Source organism: Chrysochloris asiatica, unplaced genomic scaffold, assembly GCF_000296735.1.
Source record: "Chrysochloris asiatica unplaced genomic scaffold, ChrAsi1.0 scaffold00017, whole genome shotgun sequence".
Classification (NCBI taxonomy): Eukaryota; Metazoa; Chordata; class Mammalia; order Afrosoricida; family Chrysochloridae; genus Chrysochloris; species Chrysochloris asiatica.
In genome coordinates this window covers 9,747,181-9,752,567 of record NW_006408535.1, presented here as the reverse complement: position 1 = coordinate 9,752,567, position 5,387 = coordinate 9,747,181, and the positions used below count along the sequence as shown (strand labels likewise).

General features: G+C 38.6%; 1 pseudogene; it reads right to left on the bottom strand.

Annotated features, from left to right (window-relative positions):
* Nucleotides 1-391: 391 nt before the first annotated feature.
* LOC102822516 lies at nucleotides 392-1,025 on the bottom strand (annotated as a pseudogene).
* Between the last annotated feature and the right edge of the window lie 4,362 nt (nucleotides 1,026-5,387).

The following is a 5,387-nucleotide window of genomic DNA, read 5'->3' as shown; positions in this document are numbered from 1 at the left end:
CATTCTCACAATCATTGTTATGCTTGAGCCTATTACTGAAGACCCTGTGTCAACTCATCTCATTGAAGGTCTTCCTCCTTTTTTGCTGACCCTTAACTTTACCAACTATGATGTCCTTTTCCAGGGACTAGTCCCTTCTGGTCAAACCACCTGTGAGGTAGTCTCTCCATCATCGCTTCTAAAAGCATTCTTTCTTTTTTTTCCCCCCCGATACATCTTTGTACTTTTATTAATATGGGTGGCAAAAGTGAATTTTTTTTGGTCCAAAGTCATAAGAAAAAGTTTAAGCTTGAGAAAAAATTATTTTTGGGTGACAATCTTAGAATGCTTGCACACTGGCAACATTACATTCTGTAAATTAACAACCTACCTAGAGTTTTTCTGCGATTAACTAATGATCTCCATTTCCCAGAAGACTTAGTTCAGGTTTGGCTTCTGCTGCGTTCCACCAATAAAGGAAGAAGCAAAGGCAGGGAAGAGATCTTCTTTTCCAACAAAGGGCAAACATGTGACAACAGAAATTCATTTCCCTTTGGGTGATAAATAGGATTAGACATCCTGAATGTCCTTCTGCATCAGGGTCCACAGGTCAAGTACAACAGTCCTGCAGGCTTGGGCTACTTGTAAACAGGCCTTGGCATATTCATTAACAACCAAGTTCAGGCAATTTAATTTGCAACCTTGTATGATGTACTCCTTTCCCCAAGTGGTTTCACAAAAAGGGGGTGGTGTGACGAGAATCATTCTATTCTTAAGGATGTCTGCAGATGCAGACTTCAAGTATTGTGCCATGCCCTGTGAATTTGCCACATACTCCTCCATTGGGCTGTGATGCTTAGGAGTCTCACCTTTTAAAGCACTGTCATTGTTACCAAAGAAAATTATAACTGCTATAAGTTGCTTAAATTGTTTCCTTTCCTGATTAGTCTTGGGGGTATATTTTTGATCCATTTGGTATTATAACCTGAAATTCCATGATTCAGAACATGGATCTGGGTGATGGAATCTCCAATGGCATCGTGCATTATTGCTGTACTTCTGCCAAGTCAGATTTGTTCATTCTGACAGTCCATAGATTGTTCAATTTTCTTCGTCAACACCGTTAACTCAAAGACATCAATTCTTCAGTTTTCCTTAATCACTGTCCAGTATTCACAGGCATATGAAGAGACTGAAAATGCTATGGGGCTTGGTTCAAGCGCACTTTAAGTCCTCAAGGTAACATCTTTGCTTTTTATCACTTTAAAGAGGTCTCGCCCAATACAATATGTCATTTGATTTCTTGACTGCTGCATCCATGGATACTGATTATGTCTTTGGTATCGATGTCAGTGCTTTAAAAGATGAGAATCCTAAGCAACACATCCTACTGGAGGCATATGTTGCAAATTTAAAGAGAATGGTACAGTACTTGAAGTCTTTGGCCATCCTTGATAATAGAATTCATCCTTAAAAACTTTAATCTTTTCTCCAGTCATCATGATGTTATTTATTGGTCCAAATGTGAGGACTTTTGTTTTATATGTTACTGTGTAATCTAATTGAAGGTTGTAGGCTTTGATCTTCATCAAGTTCTTATCACTTTCAGCAGGTTGTGTTATCTGCATAGATTAGCTGTTAATGAATCTTCCTTCAGTCTTGATGCATCCTTCTTCCTCATATAATCCAGCTATTGTGGCACTGTGGGGGATAATGCATTGGACTGAAAGGCCAGTCTGAACTGCAAGAGTTGTCCGTTCAAATTCATCAACTGCTTCTCAGAAAATCTTTACAGGGTCACTATGAATTAGATCTGACTCAACAGCACTTAACAACAATGGTGGTGGTGGCAGTGTGTCATAGAGTCGGTTCTGACTCATAGCGACCCTGTACAGGGTTTCCAAGGCTGTAAATCTTTACAGGAGCAGAAAGCCTCATCTTTCTTCTGCAGAATAGATGGTAGTTTTGAACTGCTGACCTTGTGGTTTGCAGCCCGATTCATAACTACTATGCTACCAGACTTAACAACAATAGCAAAGATTACTCCAAGATGATTCATTTAAGAAGGGGTTTACATAACTCATTAAAAATTATGCACTTCTTTTTAGTTGGATATGATCTTGTGTACTGGAATTTTCCAAATTAAAATATGGTTAACAGTACAACTATACCAGTGGTGATGGCACACGTGGAGTTGGAGATAACTACTCAGTCTAGGGGGAGTGTGGAGGTACTATAGGATAAACACTGAATTGCGGACCACAAGGTCAGTGGTTCGATCCCACCAAATAATCCATGGAAGAAAGATGAGGCTTTCTGCTCCCTAGAAGATTTAGAGCCTTGGAAACCATATTGTAGAGTTCCTATAAGTTAGAACTAACTTGATGGTACCTAACAACAACAACATTTCATCTAGGCAGACCCTACTCTGGGGGCTGCTGTGTCAACTGAGGTCTTTTCTAAGGAGGGAAACAACATGTAGTAGAAAAAGCTACCCCCCCACACACACACACACATACACACAACAGGACTCTACAAACTTGGGTTTGAATTCAAGATGAAGTTTCATAAATCATTTATTCTTCAAACTATGGACTGACCAGCTTTGGAAGAAGGAGAGTATCTATGAACTCCTAGGGATTATATGTTGACTTTTTTTTTTGATACTTTTTATTGTGAATTGAATGAAGGTTTACAGAGGACGATCCTGAGTTTTACATTGAACAAATCATACACTTTGTTTCATCTCAATGATTACAACCCCCTCCATGTAATAACAGTTACCCCATTTCCTCCATGTTGTTCTTATTTCCATTCCACTCTCCTTCACATCCCTTCTCAATTTTGTCCTTAGGTAACTGTTGTCCTTTTTATCTTGAATGGAAGACCATTCTATGGTGAGCATACGTTACTATTAACTTTTTTTTTAAGTATTCATTTTTATGGCAAGAAGTGTCTATGACTTTCAATAATTTCCTCCCAGGGATTCTGTGTCCTGTATATACTCAAGAGCCACTTGTTTAGTTTCATTGTCCTCTTCTCCAAAATGGGAATACAAATAATAGCTGTCCTACTGGCCTCACAGGGTTGTCTTGAGTATCAATTTAAATAGAGTGTAAACACACATTAGAAGTCATTACTATACATACGTTCGCTATTATCAACTTTGCTGCCATTATTTTTATACCAGTTTGTGTGAATATTTCTGATTATGTAGTATCAGCCACAAGAAACCCAAAATGTTTTATATGCTTTATAAGAGCCATGTCATAGCTTGCTCAAGAATTAAACGCTGAAAAGAAGATTGAGGCACTACATCCTGAAAACGATCTGCAGATATCTTTTGTTCAGTTCACATAGTGTTCTTTGAAAAATGAATTGCTTGTTAACATTCAGAAACCAGAAGTTTCCACTTTTAAAATATTCAAATGTGTGGCATCCCTGAGCCACTTTCCTACAAGACAACTGATTGGAGCTATTCCAGGAAGGTGTGGTGCTATGGATTAATGTGCTGGACTGCAAAATCGGTTTGAGCTGCAAGGTCGGTGATTAAGCTCAACAGCAGATGCTTGAAAATCCTATACAAAGTCACTATGGGTCGGAACCACCTCTACAGCACACCACAACAACAATAGTTGAATCTGGTTCTCGAATCTGGTTCTCCTGCTTCCCTGCTTTGACTAACTGGCCATGAAAATGTCCTTAGCCTATAGATAACAACCCTAAATCTGAGCCAAGGTAAAATCATTTTGTTTTGAAAAGATATAAAATTAGGCGATACTCCCTTCTTTTTGTTCTTAGAAAGTTTTTTCATTTAAAATATAGGTTAGTTAGTATACACATGCAGGCAATTGAAGGCAAACTGACTATTGTTTTGACATATACTGCTTTTCCTATTAGTGAATTCTTGCCCTTTATAAGAATATCTCTAAAAGAAACATTGAAAGGCAAGACCCAGGGAATGATCATAAGACCCAAGAAACAGTCAAGTAATGTGAGTGGGAAAAAGCTTTAAATCTAGCCATTGGGAAATCCTGACCTTGATTTATAAATGTGATGATGCACAAATCACTAAGTATGAAGAAATAAATTTACTCTCACCTATAGTTTGTAAGAACCTGAAATAAATCGGCAACTCATTGTTATTGTTGTTAGGTGCCGTCACGTCTGTCCCGACTCATAGTGATCCCATACACAACCGAATAAACCACTGGCTGGTTGTGAACCAGCCTCAGAACTGTTCTTGTTTGAGCCCATTGTTGTAGCCACTGTAACAATCTATCTCATTGAGGGTCTTCCTCGTATCCTCTGATCCTTTTATTACCAAGCATGATGTTCTTCTGCAGGGGCTCATTCCTCCTGATAACATGCCCAAATTTCATGAGACCAAGTCTTGTTATCTTCACTCATAAGGAGCATTCTGGTTGTTCTTCTGGCAGCCCATGGTGTATTCTATATTCTTCACCAGCCCCATAATTCAAATGCATCAATTCTTCTAGCTGAAAGCTTCCTGAGGTCAAGATTTCCACATGTTCTTTTAAATGTTAAGATGCCTAATTTTTTGAGATCCAAATTTAGTAGCTCTCACATCAAAAGTCATTCTATGGGGTTTCCCCACCAGTTCCAACACAGTTTCTTCATTTATTGAGGTTGACAATCTGCTCTATCTTGACTCATCTTTGCGGTCTTCCTGACATTCCACAAAATATTTGATCCATCTAAAAACTGTTGCATTTTGTGGGACAGTATTCCCACAAACTTACTGCAATGTTTCAATGATTTGTAAAGATGTCCCCTGAGTTTTGTTAAAAATCTGACCTCAAAATGTCCCTTCCCCCACAGGGCACAAACAGTATCATTTTTTTTTAAGGCACCAAAGTAAATTATGTACAGTATTTCTCTGCAGTCATCCATTGATTGCAGAAACATGTTTATGCATGTTTGCTTTGTTTTGTTTTGTTTTTTTGGCATCAGCTTGTGCATGTATGAACTGGAACCCTAGTAGCAATACTTTTTTATTTACTTTCCTTCAGACAAATAAGTTGGAATTGGCTGAATGGCACCTAACCCCACCACCAATAGAAACATTTCAAGATTTTAAAGTCACTATCCAACTAAAAGGAATCCTGGAGCGGTCCTATAGGATAAGCACTGGACTGCAAACCACAATGTTGGGGGTTCAAATCCACTAGCTTCTCCTCAGAAAACCTATACAGGTTGCTATAAGTTGGAACCGACTTGATGGCATTTAACAACAACCCAATTAAAAAGGAGCCTTGGTGGACTGCATGTTGGACTACTAACTGCAAGTTCTCCAGTTTGAATCTACCAGCTGCACTGAGGGAGAAAGGTGGAACTTTTTGCCCCTGTAAAGATTTATAGTCTCAGAAACTCTATATAGGATCACT